Here is a 26,072-nt window from a genome sequence, read left to right as displayed (position 1 = left end):
TGCTTTGTTTTGCTTTGTTTTGTTTATTTTCTTTGCCTTTTCAACTTCTACCTTGGGGAAGCTAAGACTGAAGAGGTGGGTTTTCAGGGTCTTGGGGAATGATGACAGGGTGGGTGGAGGCATCTTTAAAGTGGTTCAACAGAGATGGGGTGGTGAATAAAAAGGCCCTATAGTTTCCAGCAACGTGAGAGAGCCCCCCTCTCTTTGATCTCCGCCCCCTCGCCATGTTCTGGGGCAAGCTGAACGTCCATAGCTGAACGCTGTGAATTTGCATAATATTCGCTTGATGGAGATGCAATAAAATCACGACCTATACACCCAATTAAAATAGAAACCTCATAGATAATATAAAACTTTGAATTTAAAAAATCGTTTCAGATTAAATGACGAGTGCTGTTGCCTCCATTATATGCGCCGTCAGTGCACATTTGCTTGATAGTCTAAAGTCCTTCGTTATGGCATGGGTTCTCAACCCGTAGGGGGGGTCGCCAAATTATTTTCAAATTATTATTTTTTGCAACTGAATGGCTAGAAAATGGAAATGAAGAGTTTACATAGTACACATATAGTACATGCATACACTTTCCTTAATGATTATATCTGGTTTCAGTATTCATTTATGATATATTTTCTCTAATATTAAGGTTATTTTTGCAGTCAGTTTGTATTGGGGGTGGGGGGGGGGCACTCCTGAGGTCCTGGCCCCCATAACCCAGGTATACTACTCCTGGGGTCCTGGGAGCCCCCCATCACCCAGGTATACTACTCCTGGGGTCCTGGGAGCGCCCCCATCACCCAGGTATACTACTCCTGGGGTCCTGGGAGCCCCCCATCAGCCAGGTATACTACTCCTGGGGTCCTGGGAGCCCCCCATCACCCAGGTATACTACACCTGGGGTCCTGGGAGCCCCCCATCACCCAGGTACAGTATACTACTCCTGGGGTCCTGGGAGCCCCCCCATCACCCAGGTATACTACTCCTGGGGTCCTGGGAGCCCCCCATCACCCAGGTATACTACACCTGGGGTCCTGGGAGCCCCCCATCACCCAGGTACAGTATACTACTCCTGGGGTCCTGGGAGCCCCCCATCACCCAGGTATACTACTCCTGGGGTCCTGGGAGCCCCCCATCAGCCAGGTATACTACTCCTGGGGTCCTGGGAGCCCCCCATCACCCAGGTATACTACTCCTGGGGTCCTGGGAGCCCCCCATCAGCCAGGTACAGTATACTACTTCTGGGGTCCTGGGAGCCCCCCATCAGCCAGGTACAGTATACTACTCCTGGGGTCCTGGGAGCCCCCCATCACCCAGGTATACTACTCCTGGGGTCCTGGGAGCCCCCCATCACCCAGGTATACTACTCCTGGGGTCCTGGGAGCCCCCCATCACCCAGGTACAGTATACTACTCCTGGGGTCCTGGGAGCCCCCCATCAGCCAGGTACAGTATACTACTCCTGGGGTCCTGGGAGCCCCCCATCAGCCAGGTACAGTATACTACTCCTGGGGTCCTGGGAGCCCCCCATCACCCAGGTATACTACTCCTGGGGTCCTGGGAGCCCCCCATCACCCAGGTATACTACACCTGGGGTCCTGGGAGCCCCCCATCACCCAGGTATACTACACCTGGGGTCCTGGGAGCCCCCCATCACCCAGGTATACTACTCCTGGGGTCCTGGGAGCCCCCCATCACCCAGGTATACTACTCCTGGGGTCCTGGGAGCCCCCAATCACCCAGGTACAGTATACTACTCCTGGGGTCCTGGGAGCCCCCCATCACCCAGGTATACTACTCCTGGGGTCCTGGGAGCCCCCCATCACCCACCCAGGTACAGTATACTACTCCTGGGGTCCTGGGAGCCCCCCCATCACCCAGGTATACTACTCCTGTGGTCCTGGGAGCCCCCCATCACCCAGGTATACTACTCCTGGGGTCCTGGGAGCCCCCCATCACCCACCCAGGTACAGTATACTACTCCTGGGGTCCTGGGAGCCCCCCCATCACCCAGGTATACTACTCCTGGGGTCCTGGGAGCCCCCCATCACCCAGGTATACTACTCCTGGGGTCCTGGGAGCCCCCCATCACCCAGGTATACTACTCCTGTGGTTCTGGGGGATTTGAGGAAAGTTGGCATGGACAGACGACCTGAGGCATTGGGAAGGGTGGAGGAGGAAAGTAGGGTTTTATGGTAACAACCAGGACATGTGAAAGATTGGTGTGTAGCTATTTGTATTCACCACCCACACTAAAGGCCTCATCTCCCTCTGAAGCCAGCTGGAGATATACAGGAGAGCCTCAATCATCTCCCTCAGCACCAAGTTAAATCTATGAAAGAAATAGAGTGCCTCTCCAGAGAGCCCAGAAAGCCTTCCTTTCTGAGGTATAACCTACATGCAAGGTGGGTTATGGAGACTTTCATATCAGTCCTCAGGTTATATAAGACACACAAGGTTCCTTATCAAACCATAGACGATAGCTACATGGTTAAGATGGTCAAGGTCGAGGCCCCGAGGGCTTGGATGGCCACAGGTAACGGTCAGTGAAGTTACCTGAAGTTAACCGCTTAAATCTTACCGATGGCTCACTTGTGAGCTTGTAGATCAACTATTTGTGCCGAATGTTATAGAGACGGTATAGGGTTCCTGTTAGTGGTAAAAGACAGTGACATAAAGAATTTGAGAAACCTTAGAGAAACTGTCCTGTGCATAATGACAAGTGTGTAAATCCTCAGAGAACAGTGGAGACAGAGAGGAGGAAGATTACACAACATGATGTGGAATGTTGTGTGGTGGTGTGACTATGTGTGTGTGTGTGTGTGTGTGTGTGTGTATGAGGGAGGGAGGGGGGGGGGGGGGGGGTTGGAAAAACAAGCTTGCCTTAGACAATGTCTTGTGAAAAATATGATCAAAAGCAAACAACAGCAGGCAATCACAGCACAGCTCCTATCCAGTAACCAAGTAGGAATGAAGTCGGCTTTTTAATATCACATACCTAAATTGCACAAAGATATAAAGAATCATCATGTAACATGCTCTGGTTTACACCAAAGCATTCCTCACATCACCGGTTTTCCAATCATTTTTGGTGGGAATGTTATGCATTATGCATACAGAATTGGTTCCGAATTTGCATCATCACAGGAGCATTTCCTACTTAAAACATTATAAGACCTGAGGCCGATTCTACAAATTCCTTCTAAAGCTCTCAAGCTAGTTCTCAAGCTTTTTCTTGCCAAGGACCCCTCAAGTTGATATAGAGAATATATATTTGTAGCCAACATAAATATACATTGTATTTCGGAGTACTTTCGGTAACTTCTGTCTATCAATCTGCGTCGACCCCCCTCCACGCACCCCCCCACTCTCCTCTGCGGCCGGCCGGGTGCCTGCCTACCTCGTATTGGCTATCATCACTCATAAAGAATTCCTGGCTCCGCGCCTGGTTGACGCGGCAAACAATAATTTGTCTGGCATTATTGTCTGGCTTTCCTAATAATCACCCTTCCAATATTGTTAATAGCCATAGAAAGTCTGTGATCTTATACATTTCATGTATTCCAAATACACAGCCATAGATTGGTCCTATCGGTCCTTTGGGAACAGTCGATGTTTGGGAAGCACAAACGTATGGGGCACATAATTGACAGGTGTATTGCGATTGGTGAGGGGTAATTGATCACACTACCTATATTCTGCTAACCGTGCACGGTTAGCAGACTGACTTGTAAGATGTAAGAAAAAATGTATGTAAGATCACAAACATTCTAGGGCTATTAACTTGTAAACTGAGAATATTCATCTTACAGTTAGTTGATTTAAAATGTATTTGTGTGTGCTCATGCTCCGGACAAGTGACTTTTGTGCCCAGACAAGTGAATGGGAAATGAAGTGCCTCAAAAAGTTAATGTCAGGCCCTGCGGTTGACCTAATGTGGTGAAGAGTCTGAGTGATTTCAGAAGAAAATCCCCTGTAGCCTCACCAAAGGTATCATCCAGCCATGTGCGGTTAGACTTATAAGAATGCTGTAGCGAGTGCACACAAACTTTTTAACATTAGTGTGGCGCTTCTCCTCTCCTGTTTTTGCACTAAGCAATGAAAGATTGAGTGTGTGAAAGACAGGGAGAGAAAACATCCATAACAAGTTTCCATGAAGTGCTGTGACATCATCTTCAGGGCTTTAAGACTCCATGGTCTGCAGAGTGTCATAGTGTGTTCATTCAGACGAGACGCTGCATTCCAAATGAGAGATAATCAGAGAGCTGCAGGAAGAGGACAATGCAGAAAGAAAAAAGAAAATGGCAGCCGCTTATGTGATGTCATACTGATAACAGGTCTGGCTTGTGTAATTCACACGTGTATGTCTTCTGTCTCGGTGTGTGTGAGAGAGTGAGTGAGTGAGTGAGTGTGAGAGAGAGAGAGGGGGGGGGGGGGGTCCAGTCCCAGACGGCACGACACATGCACGTTATGAGTATAATTGTATCACCATAGATTTCACTGTGTAGGCTAGTTTATGAATGGAACACATTGATAAAGGTCCCCCCTGCTGCGTTTCCAATTGCTGCGGATGACAGTGTGAAGGCAAACCGCAGTAAATTAAATATGCAAGAAGTCCGAATTCTCCTCCCATTCGCATCGAGTCTACCGAAGTATTAGGTGAGAATGTGACCAGAGATTCACTGGGAAAGAGCTGGCCATGTCTCTAAATAAAACACAACATTGATATAGGAGTGTGAGCCGCGCACGCGCACGCACGCACGCGCGCGCGCGCGCGCGCGCGCGCGCGCACGCACGCACGCACGCACGCACGCACGCACGCACGCACGCACGCACGCACGCACGCACGCACGCACGCACGCACGCACGCACGCACGCACGCACGCACGCACGCACGCACGCACGCACGCACGCACGCACGCACGCACGCACGCACGCACGCACGCACGCACGCACGCACGCACGCACGCACGCACGCACGCACGCACGCACGCACGCACGCACGCACGCACACACACACACACACACACACACACACACACACACACACACACACACACACACACACACACACACACACACACACACACACACACACACACACACACACACACACACACACACACACACACACACACACACACACACACACACACACACACACACACACACACACACACACACACACACACACACACACACACACACACACACACACACACACACACACACACACACACACAACTGCATTGATCATGTCTCAGAAATGCAACTTCAGAACAGACTTTAGAGAAGAGATTTTCATGTATCAGTCCACAGCGACCTTGGCTTCATGTATGGTTATGGTTAACACTCTTCATCTTCACCAAGTAATACACTTCAAAGAGAGGAGAATTGATTACATTAATACAAAAAAGAAGGAAAAAAAACTGATAATCTGCCTGCTTCCATGTGAAAGTGGGCAGTAGTTGCTACAGCACATTGTGCCAAAAATGACTGATATGGTGTGACTGTGTCCCCTGCAGGCAGCAGGCTTTCAATACAGGAGTGAAGAGTGTGATTCAGTCATTAACTTCAGTCTAGCAGTCTTCAGTTAGCAAATCAGGGGGCCTAAAAACGCTAACATTTCTGTAATCGCCAGGTTAATCAAACAAACCCCCGGTTCTGGATTCCTATTCTGGAGTAAACATGCATTCAGCAAAAATAGCAGAACGTCAAGCTCACACAGCACGTCGTGTCACAACGTAACAGCTCACATGTTGCTTTGCACCACGACTCTACTGTACACTACAGGGAGGTTGCAGGGAGCTTGTTTATGTTCACGGAAGGTATTTAGAGTAGAGGTCTTCACAGGTCCAATTTGACCAACCCGTACCCAATTAGACCGAATGGACCCAGCTGTTATTAGAATTCTGAGTTCCGACCCCGAGAGATGTTGGAACTGGAGCTGAGCGGACCTGGCTATTATTAGAAATATGAGTTCCGACGCCGAGCAGTACAGAGAGGTCGCGGATCGTAACCAGAGGTTCTTTCTTGTTGCTACTTCCGTACTAAAGTCACGTAAAAAACGCATGACACACAGGCCTCGCACACATCTCGCCTCCCACTGGCCGGAGGAGACAATAAAAGGGGGGAGGTGGGGTGAGACAGCTGTGACAGGCAATCCCCGGGTCCACTCGGGTATAGTGGAACTGTCATTTCACTGTCGGAGCCCAGAGACATACGGTAGCGGTTCTGAACTGTCACTTCTTGTGGATAGAACTGTGACCGAGCCGGGTCCGGGTTGGAACCTGGGTTTACCCAAAGACCTCTAGTATAGAGTGAAAACAAGGCAGGCAAAGGCAAACTGATTGCATACCAGGCAAGCCTCTAATGCCTCTAGAGTCTACTCTAGACTGATCCCTAGAATAAAATCGCCTACGGGAGAGATCGTGACAGACCCATGCAGAAATTAGCCACATTTTCTCAAATATGCAAAAGTAGAAGAGAGCTCAATCAAATCCCTACAAAGTGGTATGTCTGACATTTTGGCTCCAATTTCAGTATAAGTGTATAACGATGCCTTTTCTAAGGGCAGTTACCCCCATCTTTGTCAGAGGCTTCAATTACGCTTCTACTGAAAAAAGATAAGGACCCACCTAAAAGGGGTCCTCGTGATAGGGAAATACTTGGACCAAATAGTGCGTGCGTGCGTGCGTGCGTGCGTGCGTGCGTGCGTGCGTGCGTGCGTGCGTGCGTGCGTGCGTGCGTGCGTGTTATAATTATTTCAAAAAATCTTTAATGTTCTTGTTAAGCAGAAAACCAGACAGGGTTCAACTAATTTGGTTTCCAGTAGTAGGACTGATTCATGCAACTGTAAAATGGAAACAGAAGTGGAGGCATCATATCAGTCAACAGCATGATGGGAACAGTATATAAAGTTCTCAATTTCAAATTGGAAGTGGAACATTGTCAGTTGTATCGTATAATACAATATATTTCCAACATGTGCATATGCAGTGCAGTCTCACCCTGCAGCAGCAAAGAATATGAAAAACCAGCTTGTCCATTAAAGTATTTTTAGCTGTGTGATGACGGCCTGTAATTTTACACCCAGCAGCGCTTTGAAGCACTCATTCTATGACCCATTAAATAAATGACTGAAAGACCTTTCAAATGGAGCAGTACGAACAGAACGCTCACAATTAATATGGTACAGCACTCGTAAAAACAGCAAAAAAATTAACTCATAGATGGTTAGACTGATAGTCCTCGCTAAAACAAACTTTGGATACATACACTCTAATGCATTCTGTATGGATATTATCCATGTTTCAATAGTATAATGCATGGGCTTCAATATGTACAGAGGCCATTAAGCGGCAGGAAAGGAGGGTTTTTGTTCTCAACTGAAGCCTTTGACAAATCATGAATTCTAAAGCGTTTATTTCAGCTGTTAAAATCCCCACTGTCAAAACAAGTTCTAAAGAATTATTGCAAAAGCGTAGACAACAGAAAGGAACCACAGCCACCAGACCTCCTCCAATCAGCTGATGATGAATTATCTATGCTAATGAGGAAGTTCTCTGGGATCATCACTTCTATTTACATTTCCGCTTCCTCCTTTATATTCCGTCCTCCATTTATATGTTCTTCCTCCCCTTTCTTCCTCATTTTTCCCGTTTTGCATAAAGGACAATGAATGCACGCATTATCCCTCAGTGTGTTTTAATGGAGTTTCATCTCTCCATTCTGGGTCACTTTTATTCAAAACTCAACTACAACTGCACTTTTTATTAAATGGCATCTATTATACACGATAGTTTAAAAAAAGATTTTTTTAAGTGTCCAACAAAAGCCTCTATTCTTCTTCTCTCTTTTCTCCAGGAGGAACGGTGTCCTGGGATTGGCTGCAGAAGACAAAGCATCCGTCCACAGAAAGGTCTGCTCAACGGCAGACACACCGTGAATAGAATGGAAGAAGTCACTGCTCCTATTATACGTTTTATTAAAGTGTGTGTGTGTGTGTGTGTGTGTGTGTGTGTGTGTGTGTGTGTGTGTGTGTGCATGCGTGCGTGCGTGCGTGCATGGCTGCGTGCATGCGTGTAGTGTTTTTTTCCTTGTCCTGAATCAGAATATATATATGTGGGGATTTTAGAACTTATGATGAAATAGTTACTATCTACTGTACTGTACACACAGTAGTCGCCGGGAGCAGACTCAGGGTCATTGGTAGCAACGGGAGCAGACTCAGGGTCATTGGTAGCCGGGAGCAGACTCAGAGTCATTGGTAGCAGGGAGCAGACTCAGGGTCATTGGTAGCCGGGAGCAGACTCGGGGTCATTGGTAGCAACGGGAGCAGACTCAGAGTCATTGGTAGCAACGGGAGCAGACTCAGGGTCATTGGTAGCCGGGAGCAGACTCAGGGTCATTGGTAGCCGGGAGCAGACTCAGGGTCATTGGTAGCCGGGAGCAGACTCAGGGTCATTGGTAGCCGGGAGCAGACTCAGGGTCATTGGTAGCAACGGGAGCAGACTCAGAGTCATTGGTAGCAACGGGAGCAGACTCAGGGTCATTGGTAGCCGGGAGCAGACTCAGAGTCGTTGGTAGCAGGGAGCAGACTCAGAGTCATTGGTAGCAGGGAGCAGACTCAGGGTCATTGGTAGCAGGGAGCAGACTCAGAGTCATTGGTAGCAACGGGAGCAGACTCAGGGTCATTGGTAGCAACGGGAGCAGACTCAGGGTCATTGGTAGCAACGGGAGCAGACTCAGGGTCATTGGTAGCCGGGAGCAGACTCAGAGTCATTGGTAGCAACGGGAGCAGACTCAGGGTCATTGGTAGCAGGGAGCAGACTCAGGGTCATTGGTAGCAACGGGAGCAGACTCAGGGTCATTGGTAGCAACGGGAGCAGACTCAGGGTCATTGGTAGCAATAATGCTGCTCTCTGTGGATTTCATTTTAATCACAGCTGGAAAAGGAAAGTTTATTCACCAATGCGTTCAGGCTGTATGGAAACGTATTGATTGATTGAAATATGTATTAACAGTTTGCAGAATTACAGTACATTTCAAGCACAAACTCAATACAAAGACTGTTAACTGTGAGTGGACGACCCAATTAAGCATTACACCTGTTTACAAGAGGGTCCACCATGTTCAATTCATCAAAGGTAGTATGCACTAATGTAACTGAATGTATTCTAGGGATGCAACGGTTTGGTTAACCCAAGGTTGGGTTCAAACCTCAACAATAAAAAAAGTAAAGAAGTTAGTGCTGTGAGGCGACAGCACTAACGACTGTGCCACCGGACCCCCTGCACTGCTGTTTTAGTTGTTGATATTATTGCACTGGGAAAGAGGTGATTTCTTTAAAAAAAAGTTGCTTTATTGCTTTACACCGACAGGCCAAAATGGAAATAAGCTCAAGCTTTTTTGTGATCATCCTTTTGACCATTTGTGTGCAACTGTCCTTTTGTGCATAGGATCTGTGTCAATACAAAGGTCAATCAATCAATCAATCAATCACTTAAATAGCTCCCTGTTGTTACCGTGGCTCTGCATAAAATATTCACACTATTTTGTTACAGCGCCGATCTGAAACTTCATTGTGTGACTTTTCAAAGCCTTTTCAAATTGAGAGAAAAAACGGCTAAATAATAAGTGATGAAGGCCAAGATGAGATTAATGAGAAATGGAGTTTGCGTCTGCATTTTAAAACCCAAAATGTTTGACTTTGGGTGGCATGATTTACTCTCTGTATTTTTTACGGACTGTAGCTCTCAAAATGTAGTTTGCTAAAACACAATATGCCTGACACTAGATCCGGCTGCTTACTGTAAGTAAGGAGACAAATGTTATTCATATAAAGCTACCATGTCATGATGAAACCAGATTCCTTACAAATACACTGGTTGAGCTGAGTGGACATAATTCATGTATAAGTGACGTGCTCTCAGTCTCACTGCACTTATACAGTATATACCTGTACTATGTAGTATGTTATAGGTACACACAGTGTATATGCTGGTCCTTTGCTATCTCTTGCAGTCATTGCCACCTCCTCTTAAATCATATGTCTGTACCCCTCCCTGTCTGCTGTGTACTTACAGTAGGGTACTTGTATATGAAGGGGTCAGGAGGAGTGTGTGGGGGGTGTTGAATGAATTTCACAGTCTGGAAGAGGGAAGCCGCTGGAGCACATTATATGCCACCACGCTGCTTGCTGTGCCATGCATGTGGAAGTGTGGCATTTGAAAGAAACAAAAATGGAGCTGGAGTGTCACTGTCAAGGAAATTAATACAGAAAAAGACACTTAAAATGGACGAGGGCAACAAACTGTGCCATGCAGCGTACCACACGCCAACAAAGCGTCTGGTGCCTGCTGCTTCAAGGGAGCTACAGTATGGTGCTAAGAGGGATTGGGGAGGTGGGGATGCGACCTGTCAGGGAGTGTGTGTGTGTGTGTGTGTGTGTGTGTGTGTGTGTGTGTGGGGGGGGGGGGGGGGGGGGGGGGTGACTTCACATCACCCTTTCGGCTCCAGCAACTTCTCATTTATATTGTAATGCAAATCCAGGGCTTGGCCCAGATGGTGCTTTTCCAGCATGGTGGGTGCATAGAAATATGATTATTTATCCCTGACACTCCTCAAGTCTTTAACTCTCCAGCCTCCTGTCTACACTGGCACTAGTTTAAGTCTGTACACTGTCATGTGTCTCTCCCTAATGATACAGGAAGCGGGGGGACCCAGAGAATAGATGACAAGACAGTGAGAGAGAAAGAGAAATTAATAATAAAGTTGAGATTAGAAGAGACTCAAGGTAAGGTGTGCAGCGACCTTGCAGCTAACAAACTGAGTCAGATGCTCTGATGCTGAAGTATAATGACTCACGTGCTCTTTATATCACCTCTGCTGCGCAAACTGAACTTAAAAGGCCTCATCTTTATTAATATAAATGTCATCTCACTGCGCACACACACACACACACACACACACACACACACACACACACACACACACACACACACACACACACACACACACACACACACACACACACACACACACACACACACACACACACACACACACACACACACACACACACACACACACACACACACACACACACACACACACACACACACACAGAATAATTTTGCCTTTCAGATGGATGCAATGTGGGACACAAGAATACCTTTTGTCTGCTGCAATCAGCCAGGTTACAGCATGTTAAACATTGTTTGCAGGGTCTGAAATTCATTAATTGTCTGTCTCTTTCTCCAAATATATCCTTTACTCTTTCTTATGGTGGCTCGCTATTGTCTCCATGCTCTATTTTTTAACTCTTGTTTTCTAAGCAGAGGAGACCCTCTGCTTCATATATTTCTAATTAACAACTTCAACAAAAATCATAAAAAAGTAGTCAGCACACTAGACAATGCTCCTTCCCATGGACATTTTATAAAAAAAATAAGATAATGATCAAAGTATCAAACTGCTCACATGACAGAAGTCTTTAGTCACATGCCATTGATATAATTCTGACCCAGTTTGGCAAAAACTTGTATTTTGGCTACTGCTTCACCTTAGTAATATATTTCCGGTTATTTTTCTTTATTTAAGTGACAGCACTAAGTCTCAGATGACTGGACCAGCTGGGAGAGGTCATGCACAGCAGCATCATGTACTGTAGCTGGGAGCTGCATTTCTGTGTGAGAGATGGGAGTTATCCTGAGGTGCTCCAGTAATCAGCTGTGTAATATAAGTCTGTCTGTTGTGTTGACATCATGCCTACTCTTTCATCGTCTACACTGGATCTGCGGTCTGCCGCAACACCATGTATTTATTAGCTCACAGCTCCACACTGCCAGCGCACAGGTATTAGATCACTGTCAAATCCATTGACAGACCAAATCCTCCAAACTATCTAGCTCAATATCATATTGTGACAAGGGCACGTCTTGCCATCTCGAGTCCCTTTGACATATTGTATAGCAGTATGTGTATTTATTTGTAATAATATTTTAAAGAAAAACGATAATTTAAATACATAAAGTACATAAAGTATATCCAACAGAGAACCAAGGTTGAAAGTGGTTAAAATATATTATTAGGGTGTAGAATTTGCCTCTGTATTGGCACAAAATACTATTAATAACTTATTTATATAAAGTAGTCGTATGCATATACACATTTCAAGCCTGTGTGGGCTTTGCCTATAGGTCCCATTCAGATATTAACATGGCCCTGGTTCCGGCTTTGTCAATAACTAAAGGATAAAAAGGGAAATCATTACACTTTTTCTTCTCTTCATATGTGTTGATGTTTTGCACCCGCCAACTTCTCTCCAGTACATCGCTCTCATCTTGAAGTGGGAAATGCATTTGGCATTGAACTCCCCAAAGGGGTCGTCCAACGAGAAAGCATAATTTTTTAAGTTTGCCAGAGTAAATGCATCAAATCACTCTAATGCCCATATTTTTTGTTTTGTCATTTCTATACAGCCGTGTTCCTATTCTATCAAGCTTTTACAGGAGAAACATTGACAGAGCTACAGTCAACGTTTTAGGTTTATAACAGTGTCGTCTGTCTGTATTCCACGTACCATGTTTATATGGATTCATTTTTCTCAAGCATCACAAATAGAACAAATTAAAGGCAATCTAACTTAGAGAAATGTAAATTGTGTAATGGAGCTCTTCCCTGTAATTGCTACTCTCCAGTCAAGCATTGACTAACTGCTACTCTGATAGTTGGCTGCTCCCTGCATAATATTGTATATCTATGACTGACTGTCTAGAAGCCCCGCTAGAAGCCCCTAGTATGTAGCCGTAGAGGCTGTGATGCTCTTTACACACAGCGGAATAAAGTGAAGTGACTGACACTGCCATCATCAGTAAGTAAAATATAAAAACATTATTATTAGCGGAGATGGGGGATGGTATATATTGTAGTCACTGAACGAGGCAGGAAAGGTTCACCCAAATCAGTTGGGTTCATCTGCCTATTATATTATAAGATATCTTGTGTTGACAAATTGTCATTTTGCTTTGGGCATTTGGGTGGGGTAAAGAGGTAAAGTACCTGCCTATCTTAAACAATGAGCATTCGGTAATCATGGTTTCATTGTGCCTTTGTTACAACTACTACAATCACAGAGCATTCCCCGCGTGGCTAGCTCAGTAGGCTATGGAATGTTAAGGGGTTTCATTATCCCTCTATGCACAAATACAAAATGTGTAATGTGAATTGCTGTGTGGACCTTTTTGTTTCTTTCATTTCAAGCATTTAGTTCAAACCCCTTTTAAAGCTTAAATAGAAATCTGCAAAACCGTTACGTATGACAGCTCTCTTGTAGCTGTTATTTTTTAAATGCCTTCTTCAGTCCTCAAGGTTGTGTTGTATACATGACTACAGTATGTGTGTGGGTCGATCTTGAGTGTGTGTGTGTGTGTGTGTGTGTGTGTGTGTGTGTGTGTGTGTGTGTGTGTGTGTGTGTGTGTGTGTGTGTGTGTGTGTGTGTGTGTGTGTGTGTGTGGATTAATGTCATGTTCCGTGTCTGCAGATTAATGTCATGTTCCGTGTGTCTGTGGGTTAATGTTGTGTTGTGTGTTTCTATGGGTTGACGTTGTGGGTGTCGGTTGATGTTGAGATGGTCTGTCTGTCTGTCTGTCTGTCTGTCTGTCTGTCTGTCTGTCTGTCTGTCTGTCTGTCTGTCTGTGTGTGGATGTTGTGATGCGTGTGTGTCTGTGTTGATGTTTTGTTTTGGCCACAGGCCTGGATGGTCCATCTGCGCTCAAAGCAAAGCCTCACTTTGACCACTACAGTGGGGTCCTGATTGGACCTGGGAGGAGAGACCAGTGAAGGAACGTTGCCAATTAGTATTAACATGACTTGTGTAAAGCAGGTCCTAGGTTTGGGGAAAAGAGGGAGATGAGATGAAATTGCAAAAGGACAGAGATGCTACAACTGGACTCTCAACACTGCAGTGTTAATTTTGACAGCAAATTCTGATTTAGTCTTAGTCTTTTGAATAACACACCATTTAGTTTTATAGTCCTAATTTGGTCATCTGAAATTGTTTAGTCTTAGTCTAGTCTTAGTCCACCTAATATCAACATCGTAGTCTTTTAGCCTTCTCATAGTCTCCACACAGTAGGACAACAAACTGGCAGCTTTTGACCACCTTTGAGTCTGTACCACTTATTTTGGTTTTACAGATTAACCCGTTTTCAGCACCATTCAGGAAGTACACTACTGCCATCTGTAGGCCGCGGTGTTAACAGCAGCCCTCAGAATGATAAGAGCTGCTCTCTCTTTCCCAGCACCTGCTCACCCTGCCAGCACAGAGCACACACGTTCTGTGCTCACAAACACTGCCTTCAGAATCAATTACTCACACACCACAGTCACATAATAGTTAATTATTGTTCAATTAGCTCTGAATGTTCAATAGCAAGCCCACTGCAGGCAGGGGGAAAGTTTCAGATTCGGGAATACACAAGAAGTTTGACTCTCTCTAAAACCTGGTGTCACCATTATGCAAAAATAGAAGCTCACAACACACCACATCGCAATGACTTAGTCCTAGTGAGCTTGTAGATCTGTTATGTTTGCTGTGCAACACCATAGTACGATGAAGTGTAAAAAATCACACCCGTGTGAACTGAGTGGTGTAAGGTATTATATAGCCTGATCAGCTGTGTTCTGACGTAATGTCTGACGTAATGAAATCAGCATCAACCAATCAGCATCAACCATGCTCATTTATTTTGCACAGACAGACAGACAGACAGACAGACAGACAGACTAACAAAGCCAGTTGTAGGAGTGGTTTACACCACTCAAAAATAGGGCTTAAGTGGTTAATTACACTATTAAAGACGGACATGAAGTGAGTTCAAACAAATGCATTGACGCAAATTAAACCAAGGGAATATGTTTTGACAACAGCAGAACTTTCAACAAAGCTGGCTTCTAAACAAAGCTTCATATTTAGAAGAAGTAGTTGACTATACATATTTAGAAGCAATATATAGATATATTATAGATATTATAGTATATAATATAGACTCTCTAGCATCTACAGTAGAATCTCATTATGATTTCTGCCGGAGAAACTGTACTAATACTCTGTATCGTCAAGCTATAATCAAAATAGAAGTAGCTTCTATTCATTTCAAATAAGTGTGTAGTAGAAAGAAAGTCTTTGCACCTAATTGGGCCACTCCAGTCCTGACTGAGTCTTGACCCCTCTAAGGCACTCTCCTCTGAAGCACTGGCTGTCAAACCGGGAGCTATTTTTAACACACTGCTGGTAAACACTAACAGTGTGTTAAAATGTTTCTGTTATATTTCAGTGGTTTCCTATCTTATTATCATGGTAGCTTTGTTTCATCAGCTACCCTATTTCCTGAGAACCCCCCTGGTTCTCTGCCTCCTGATTAGCCAGCTGAAGCACTTGCTTGAAGTTTCATCAGGTGATACCTGCTAAATCACGTCCAAACACTGAAAATGTCACCACAGAGACATCTTGCAAGTGTGCTATTTGAAACACAGCTAGGTATCATGGAATACAAAAAAAAATCACACTTATGTGAAGTGAGGGGTGCTCACTGTGGCTACCACATTCATTGCAGATTCACTGCCAATATGTTATGATGCAGTGTTATTGTATATAAAACTAAATCATTCAAGATTTATTTATATTGGCCACATGACGTTTCACGTCGTTAATGTTTGTTTTACTGCTGCCCCAAATAAACATTAAAGCCATAGACTTGACTGCCATATCACGTAATTTCAAAAGAACAATTTTTAAAAAGGCAAAATTATATTTCTATCTGCCTTTTTGAGTTATTTGCACACGCTATAAACACTACGCTATAAAATCACAAAGTACATGATGATTAGTGGCCAAATCCCTGCTCCACTCTGAGTTGTGTTGCACTATCCAAGGAGCATTGGAGTAGGTACTATCCCAGCATTGGAGTAGAGCCTGGTTAGTTCAGAGAGACACTTCAGCTCAGATTGACCATAAACCATTTATTGCAAAGCTATTGCATGTTAGTATGGCGGTGTGGCTCTGCTCATGTGATATCAGATAATCTGCGTACCGAGACATGGGTCTGATATCACAGAGACACAGCTCTGATATCAACAACCCCCAGAACAGAGCCAAAGATACAATAATCCATGAACAACAATACACAGTAATAATAATAACACATGATTCAACACAATGCATCTACACAATTGCAAACAATACAATAATATCCCATAACCCCTGGACTAAGAACTACAGGGAGGAGGCCGGGGAGGTGGGGGAAATTTTCACGGCATTGAATTAGGCTCTGTAAGAAAAGATCTAAAAGCTAACAACGCATTGCAATGAGACATTTAGCTTGTAAATCAGTCATTTGTGGAGTGCTAGTGAGGTACATTCACAGTTCACTGTGTATGAGTGGTACACATTGCGTTTTGAGTATGGCACGTGGGTGGTATGAACATATTCATACATGTTCATACCACCCCAGCTCAGGGTACAGGCACAATGTCGCGTCAACAAACGCAGAGAGCATTTAAAAACAGCTGGTGGATGGAAATGACGCTCGCGCGCGGGTTCAACTTGTAGCGTCGGCAAAAAAACAGAAACGCTTTGCCGACGCTACAAGTTGAAGCCGCATGCGAGTGTCATTTCCATCCACCAGCTGTTTAAAAAGCCGGAAGAGACCTGGGGCCCGTTTATGACATTCTACCACAACACACAAACTGCATAGTGTGCCGTGCCTATGCCTCGGCCAACGCCAAACCACAACAGAAACAAAATCTGCTCTGCTATGAAAAATCTGCTCTGCTATCTTATTATTATTTTTATTTTTTTGTAATTATGTATGCTTATGTATTATTGTGTATATGTGTATATAGATATATTTATGTATTTCTTATTCCCCCCAGACTGTTTTTCCGACTATCTTTGGGATTGTGGGTGGGGGGAGGGTGGGATAGGGGATTGAGTTCTATTTTCATATTTTATATGTCTGTTTAATACTTGCCCCTGGGCTTCTGTTACAAAAAACCTGAATAAAAAGATTTTGAAAAGAAAGAAAAAGCCGGAAGAGACGCCTGCTGTAGGCGTTTTCTTGCCGCCTCTTGACAGACCTCCCTTAAAGCCAAGCCAATTGGAGGCGTTCCCTGACATTACCTCTGGATAAATCCCAGACCTGCTGACCTGTGATTGAGACCCTCGGTTGTTGGAAGTCATGACATAAGAGACAATGACAGGCAATTTATCCAATGTCTATTATTCCTAATACGACCTAGTCATACCAGGGGCGGAGCCAGGGACTTGTTATTAATAAGTAAGGCAACGCCTATAAGAGGTAGGCACCCGGCCTACCTTTTTTTATATGTTGTGATGTGAAAACCGGTTCTGTGAATGGGGGGATGCAGCCATGCAGGCACCTGGCAGACACGTTCCACACTAGTGTGAAAAAGACTCAACACCCTCCAGACACGCAGTACACAGAGGGAATATATGTGTATTATCTGTCTGATACACTGTCTGTCGGCCTTGAATAGGCCTATAGGGGGTAAAATACATAGCAAATATACACACAAAGCCGCTCGACTGATAGGCACAAACGTAGCCGAAGCAGGCCATTGCCTTACTTGACCTACAGTGTATCCGCGCCTCAGTCATACAGCCACTAAACATCCTTTCGGGATGGCATTTAAAATCTATAGTCCAACAAGCTAGTTATTGACATTAATGGTGCTGGCTCTATCGGACCAAAGCTACGCCAAGAAATGCACTCTGGCCTGTACAGCTACACTGTTACAGGATCCTTGGCAGCTCTAGAAGAAAACAGTTATCTATGGCTCAATAGTCAAACATTTTAAATAATCAGCTACTATTGAGGCACAGCATGTATTTTGATAAAGATGCAAACAGTCATATTATAGTATATATATATATATATATATATATATATATATATATATATATATATATATATAGAGAATAATATGATACAATATATTTACATAGTAATTTATGTGATTGAAGACAAATTTACATAATTTTACAAATTTCTTTTAACCTTTATTTCAGTACTTACCTTATTCACTTGCTGCCTGAGAGATGAGGGTCTCCAGTGTGTCCCAGCCAATAAGATGTCTTCAGTATGTCCCAGCCAATCGAACGTCTCCAGGGCATCTGAGCGAATCAGATGTCTCCAGTCTGTCCCAACCAATCGAAGGGGGACAGCATCGCTGAAACACATACCGCATAATACTCGTTCTTTTGACAGTAGTAGTCCAAAGACATTATATAAAGTACAGACAGTTATTATAGAAGTGCAACAAATTGATTTTATTATGTCAATAAAGTGTCACTCCACACAAAACTAAAAGTGTTAAATCCTGAATTAGTGTAACAAACTAATCGACTACATTTTCCTGTTGTGCATTTTATCCCTAGTGTTGTCATAATGTGATAAGTCACATTTAATTATCAGGGTTTGTTAGGGAAAGCTAAGGTTCTGAATAGAGTAGCTGAATTCTGCATTTGCCAGGACATTGTATTCCTCTGAAGCCATTAGAGGCTATTGTGGCAGTGAAGAGAAGAGTGACGGATCAAGCTCACGATAAAGCTGTTATCCCCGCTATTAACGTATTTAAAATGTATAATGGCTTTCATATTTCATAGAAGACATATTTCAAAAGCGGCATGCAGCGTTTGAAAAGTGTTTTAGTGCACTGAATGAAATGCACATGAATATAATAGCTTGAAAGCCACAAATCAAGCCAATACAAATTATGATACATTCAATGTTGAATTATGGTATTTCTGAGAACACTACATGTTTGATCGCTCCTTTGTGTGATCCATGAAAGAGCCCTTTCTCCCTTAAACACTTAAGCACAGGCCTGCAGAACTCAAGAGAGGAAAATAAAAGCAAATAAGTGACTACAGAAAGTTGTCTGGCAAGCATTCTTGACTCCCTGTGTATTTTCCAATACACAGCCAAGATGGCCATATTGTGTCTGAACAAATCGAATGGCTGGCACTGTGACGAGGCAGTCTCTCTCTGTGTGGTGCAGAGACACAGAGTCAGCAGAAGTGTGCTCCTTCATTCCCAGGTCACCACATGCTGCAGGCTGCAGGGAGCCTCAGTCATGTTAACTCTACTGTTGGATTGATGAACTGTCATTAAGCCTTTTTGGCTGGAAGGCAGGAATATAATGTATGTCGCTGTCGGGCAGAAACCTTGTATGTCCAAAACTTGTACACATTATCCCTCTATACCTTTCTTCTGTGTTTCTCCATCGCAGAGACATAATCACACAAACAAGCTCTGTTCTCTGAGGCTGATAATTCAGGCCTCAGAGAACAGAGATTGTCTGCTATTTCTGGTGCACTGTATAGCAGTGTAGTACTACAGACAATAGGCATGAGGCTGATTATACCAACTGCTGTCATATCACCAGAAGGGTCCAGAAACCCTTTTGCCATGAGAACAGAGATGGTTCCTCTCTCTTGGGTGATTAATATCTGTTTTTATGACCATGCTGTAAAGAAAATACTTTCTCTCTCACACACACATCCAGGTACTGCACACACACACACACACACACACACTTGACACCCCCAGATACACAAATCCATTATCGACTTCCCTACAAGAGACATTTACAAGCACATAACGGGTGTTCGTGTAAGGGCTTTGAAACCTGTCACACCTCCAGTTATGTGTATGAGACGCTCAAAGCTCTGAACAAGAACTGTCCAGAGAGAGCTAAAACAATCAATGAAGTTAAGAGGGAGGGAGTGAAAAAGGAGTGAGATTAGTGGTGTCTTGCTGTGCGCTCACTGGAACGCTAGCAGGCTAATTGCTTGGAGACCAAAGCGAGGAGTTGGACAGAAGAGGGTAGCAGAAGGAATCAATGGTTAGAAGTTGCGGGAGCGCGTCTAACAGAGTAGCCCTGCCCGAGGTCCAACATCCTTGCAGGCTATGCTTGCCAACTAAAAAAATATTTGCTGCTTTGCGAAGGAAGCAATTGAGAGACATTTGTATGCAGTAACCATTTGTATTTGTACCCAAGCAAGCAGAGTATTGTATTGTGTTTGATCTATTCTATTGTGTGTATAAACAAAATGTTACAGTACTTACACGCCCTTATGCCTGGCCACTAGATAGGGTAATAATAATAATATTCTTATTGACTTAAAGTGTTCTATGGTTGTAATGTTCTACAGCTTGCTTGGTATACGCAACAGTCGTAGTTACTTATTATTTGGAACAGTATGCTTTTGTTTCTTAAAAAAATGGGGGAAAACGTTAAATAATATTGAAAAGACACTAATCCATGCAGTAATCCTGGTCTCTAAACTGCCTTCCCCTGGCCAGCCGGGGCGCCTGATGGAGGGGAAAAGAACTGGTCGGAATAACGCTACGTCCGGCGAGGGAAATTCCCCCCTGTCAGGTGAAAAGAAGCAGCTTGGACTCCTCATGCATAGAGGGAAGCATGAGGTCAGCCCCCCCCCCCCAGGTTGGCAGAGGAAGTGTAGCGCCCAGGATTACATTAGATCATTATCATAGATCAGTCACAGCACAAAATCCACCGTAGACATGTTGGTTATGAGCTACTTTCTGTCAAGACATTCTGTGCCGTGATAAGTGTTGGAGTTTGGAAGTACTCGTTTTTATTAACGGGTCCTGCTGCTGCCTCCTGCATTATGTGCAAATTCGAAACAGTTGGTACGCAGGACCGTCCAGTGACTTTGACGAGCGCTTCCAAACTCCAACACTTCAAGCTACAGCTGCAAGGTTGGTGAGTTTAACGTCGTTTAATCCATTGAGACCTGGAACGCATCCATGTCACGTTAGCGTTTAACCACATTAACCATTAACCCATTTTGGGGCGGGAACCCCTTTTGGTGTTTTAAACATTGTTATAATTTAGCTATTGAAAAATAGCAGATCTACAAGCTCATAGCGCGCCACCGAGTGGCGCGCTATGAACTTGTAGGTCTGCTATTTTGGAAAAATCGTTAAAATGTGCCTCAAATCTTTCCGAAAATTGTCATGATTTAGAAAACTTTTTTTTTTTTTAAATTTCGACGTCAGGCCTGAATGGGTTAATACAAGCAGGTCGGAAATGCAATTTGGATCAATGGGATGTCAATGGAGGGTATTGCAAGTTTGCAACTCTAGATTCTTCCCATTAAAAAAAATCTAGTGTTGCAAATTGTGGCTAACTGACTGGGCTGATGTGTCTCAGTGTGCTATTGGGGACAAAGGCTGCATATGATACGGTATATTACTGCCACCAAGTGGTCAAGAAGAATTTTTGAAGAAATGGTAAGTGAATATTCATCATTGAGCCTATAATTATTTATTCAACCATTCTGTGATAAATGGTCTGTGCCGGTGGTATCGTTGATTAGCCGCTACAGCAGTGGTTCTCAAAGTGGAGAGGGGTCCTTGAGGGAGTTCCAGGGAGTCCCCAATTAAATGAAAGATAGTTAGGAACCAAATGGACCCTTATATATGTAACTCAGAGAGTGTACAAATGTAGGTCTATGGTTCCATTTGTAGTTAAATTAACATTGATTTTCTAATATAAATTAGGGTCCCAGAGTAGCTCTACTCCATAGCCGTTTTATAAGGACTTCATGTCCTTAAAGGTATATCTTCAGTGATTTCACTTAATTCAAATATCACTTTTCTTTTTCTTATTTGTGATAATCCTCCCTACTTAGAGTGTGCTGACCATATAAGGAGTTCCTCCCTGCCCCCAAAAAGCTTAGGTTTCGTTTTTGGCTAGAGGGCCCATCCTTCATCCAATCAGGATGGAGAGGGGCCTTCCTCCAATCATAATCGAGCAGCGCCTTGGTGTGCGTGTAGTATATTGGCCCCAACCTACACATGCAGATGCCCCACAAGAGACCCACCGTCCAAGCCACCCTTCCCCCCCTCAGAGGGAGAACAGAATTTAGTACTATGTTTCTTAAGATGTTTCTGTTTCCAACAAGTCATAAATACACATATAGAAACACTTGTATTTACATCCACATCACAATGTTATGCTATGTCATGTATTTCACATTGCAATGTAATTGTTGTTTAGATGTAGGTTTACATATTTCATGTTTAAAAGTAAGGCCATGGTCTTAAGACGTGGCTTTAGCTTTGAGTGGCCAATAGTGCGAGGCCAGAGTTAACAGGTCAAAGAGGTCATACGGTTCCCAGACAAGTTCGAACACCTATCAATGGCCATCTCACTGCCATTGTCTGTCAGTGCCAATGTGCTGTTGGCCTGTTGCGTGTCCCCCCACTGTAGAGCGAGTGCATGTGCACATCTTGTTACCGGGCGGACCGGGTGTTTTTCCAAATCACCCAAATCACTGAATGCTCCTTTAATGCCAGAGCTAGGTCCCAGAGATAGAAATGGCATTCTAAAACGGGTAGTCCCAATACTTCATTCTGATTGGCTGGTTTCCGTTGTAAATCACACGATAATCCACGCCTTCCATCACTTTATATCATTCCCAGCTGAGTTACATTGATCCCGCAGCTCTGTAGCTGAACTGGGGATGAGGAGCACTTGATTGTCTTCATGTCTGAGAGGGTTGGAGACACTCACTGTCCTCGTGTCTCACACACCTCTCATTGTGATGCATCGTCATGCTGGACCTCCAAAAGGGTTTTGGTTTACTGGTTAACAAGCTAAAAGCAAGTGGTTTTGATAGCACATCAGTGAGCTCTGGATGCAATCCTACCTGGAGTGGAGAGAACAGATGGTGGAGGTGAACGGAACACTGCCCCGCTCCCAGTGAGCTGTGGCGTTCCACAAGGAAGCATACTAGGGTTTTACTGTTCCTAATATATGTAAACGACATGACTTCAGCTTGTGACTGCAACTTGTTCCTGTTCGCAGATGACTCCGCACTGCTGGTCTCGGACAGGAACAAAGTGCAGGTTGAAAATTAAAATGGCCACCAACGTAATCAAAAAAAGTCAACCAAAGAACAAGATTCCTATACAGGATCTCCTCACTGGTCAACAAAAACACCTTGAAGACCCTAACAGGAGCCCTCGTACAAGGTTTCTTCGACTATGCATGCACCTCTTGGTACCACAGCACCTCAAAGGCCCTTAAAACAAGGCTCCAGACTTCCCAAAACAAACTGGTCAGGCTAGAGTACAGCATCTTGCAATAGGTCTGGTCCACAAGATTCGATACACCACCAAGATACCCATATACCTGTCTAAATACTTCCTCAATGTCAGCGAAGTCCACACCCACAACACCAGAGGGAGTTCAACAAACCATATGTGCAACCCAGATTCAGCACAAACAAGGGACTAAATTAATTTCGCTCCTATGCCACCAAAATGTGGAATGCCCTACCAACAGTCATTAAAACATGCGAATCCCTTTGAGTGGAGTATGCATGGGTCTGCTCTTATTGTAATGATTTGGTGCCTATGATAACTGTATTGTCTGCCTTTTTGAGTGGTGTAAACCACTCCTACAACTGGCTTTTGTGTGCAGAAAAAAATGAGCATGGTTGCTATGTTCAAAATAATTTCTGACGTGGATGGATGTATTTCCTGAATGGGAGTCTATCAAAATTCAAAAGCCACTTATTGTCATTATGGTTCATTGTTCTTGCCATGTCTTTGTATATTCAATCTTTTAGTGTTGTGCCCTAGATACCATATTCTCAATATCAACTCTCAATTAATACCAATCAATCAACTCCAGATCAACTCCAAAAGCAAGGCTAGCGAAATGAACGCTATCTTTGGTTTTCATAGACCAGGTCTATGAAAACAAATCCAAAAGAGCCAACCAGTTTCACTACTTGAGCCCTATTACATCAGCAATTTTTTTAAAGAATCATGAAAGCAAGCCAAAATAAGCAACTAGACTTCAGAAATAAGTCCAAACTAAAGCAACGGGCAACTATGAATATTAAGCTATGTTACAGGAAAACTAGCCCAAAGTCGCTTATAATAAGCAGAACTGGCATCACTGCAAACCAGCGCTGCAGGCTACTTTCTGCAATTTGCATAGGGAAAAATAATGTTTCGTCTGCAGACTGGTTTTGTGCTGATAAAAAATGCTAGTCTGTTGCAATCTGGCAGTTTTCAACCTATCTTCATATAATAGGTCCTCACTAATAATCATGATATGGCACAATGTTTTTTCTACCCAGTCTGTGTCTCATGGCCTGTGGGCAGTTCAGAAACCCGTCCACCAGTGACCAACAAGAATGTTTTATTATCGTGAGAACGATGGCTTCCATTTTCACATTGCATCTTTTCAGAAAGCCTGCAGTTTCTATAGATTCCCCATTGATGATGTCAGTGGTGGACGGGTTTCTGAACTTCCCACAGCCCTCCTATCCCTGTAACTACACCTAAGATTCCATGCGCGGACAAAAGAAGCTTTTGCGTTATTTCCGGGTTTTTAGACAGCTGGTGGATGGAAATGAAGCTCCACCCATGCGGCAGATTGCCGCGTCGGCCAGATTCCTGGAAAAGCTTGCCCCAGCGGCATTCTGCCGCAAGGGTGGAGCTTCATTTCCATCCACCAGCTGTCTAAAAACCCGGAAATTACGCAAAAGACAGCTTCCTTTTAACCGCATGGAAGTTCAAATGTGCCCAGGCCAAAGAGATTCTATATAAAGAGGCGACACTCCTCAAATACTTGGAATCACCACTAGATGGCGCAGCGGTAGTGCTTTGGTCATCACACCAAGATGGCGGCACCTAGTGGTAATTCCAAAGACTGTTAGTCAGAACGCTACTTATCCAGTGATAACTGGATCATATAGTTATATATGGCTCTGCTCATATAACTATATGCTCTGCTGTCTGCTCTAAATTAATCAAACATAATTGAGCAAAGTGAGCAAAGTCTTCGAGCACATGATCACTTATAGCTGTTTAGGCTGGCCTGGCTTGATCACCCAAATAATGCTACACAGTGAAAATCACCATTGCTGTTACATATTATCATAGACTGCAAAAAAATATATATACAGTATAATTTTGGTCATGACCCATTGGAAAGCACTTTGGGTTTATAAATGTGCCACATGAATAAAGATGACTTGATGTTCTGACTGTCTGGGGAGAAAGGTTTCAAGTAAGCTATACACTGCATATTTATAATACCATTTCGCTGTTCAACACAGACCAGTCCTGTAGAAGGATAATATTAGAAGTAGAATAGAATGAAAATGACTTTGTTTTTTAGAGCAACCGGAAGTTGCGTCATCACACCAATATGGCGGAGCCGGAGGCACTGGTTGTTACTATGGGACTTAATGGGAGTGTTGCCTCTTTATATAGAATCTCTTTGCCCAGGCTGTCTGAGACACAGACTGAGTAGAAAAGAATTGTGCCATTTTATCATGATTATTATTGAAGATAGGTTGAAGAGTGGTGAAGTGGTCCTTTAAGTAGTCTTTGACTAGTCTGAGCAAGTTTGTTTGGTCTGAAGTCACAATGTTCTAATATTATTCACAGAAAGCACCAAACCAACCCTGCATGCCAAACAGAGCCATAAGTAAGTAAGTAGGCTACTGCAGGCTCTGGTGCCAAACAACTATAAGTAGCATATTTCGTTTATAGCACAGCAGACAGCACTGTAGTGTAAAGCAGATGTCAAACTAAACAAGATAAATTAGCTTACCTTAATTAATGCTTATTCAATGCATTTTGCGCCATTGATTCAGGGACACGTATTTGAATGTTTAGACAAGGTAGCTTCACTATAGCTTGTTGAGGATGCCGTGTCATTAGGAGCAACGCATGTTCGCCAAACTTAATGCATGTTCGGAATCGTTCTAACCGTTGTGGAGAGAGAGAGAGAGAGAGAGAGAGAGGGGGGGGGGGGGGGGGGGGTGGGTTCAGTGTCAATGATTGCACACCAATGAAGTTTGGACCAGAGAGAGATGTTTCATTAGATCTTTTCAGCATAATTTAGCAGCAAGCAGCTGTAGCCGGTTAAAAAAATAGGCTAAACAAATTGATTTCGGACGGATTAAGTTAAATGGGCTCAAGTGTTTTAGTTTC

The 26,072-nt window shown here is 43.9% G+C and overlaps 1 long non-coding RNA gene across 1 annotated transcript in view; it reads right to left on the bottom strand.

The window, feature by feature from the left end:
* LOC306937221 overlaps nucleotides 1–25,818 on the bottom strand; it is a 61,343-nt gene extending 35,525 nt beyond the window's left edge. The window contains exons 1-2 of the long non-coding RNA XR_013791587.1: nucleotides 25,690–25,818; nucleotides 18,096–18,249 (exon numbers count right to left, since the gene is read on the bottom strand). This is a non-coding gene — a long non-coding RNA (uncharacterized lncRNA). The remainder of the gene's footprint in view (nucleotides 1–18,095; nucleotides 18,250–25,689) is intronic.
* Nucleotides 25,819–26,072: the final 254 nt, after the last annotated feature.

Source organism: Electrona antarctica (genome assembly GCF_951216825.1).
Source record: "Electrona antarctica genome assembly, chromosome: 2".
NCBI classification, from domain to species: Eukaryota; Metazoa; Chordata; class Actinopteri; order Myctophiformes; family Myctophidae; genus Electrona; species Electrona antarctica.
This window is presented reverse-complemented; position numbering and strand designations above follow the sequence as displayed.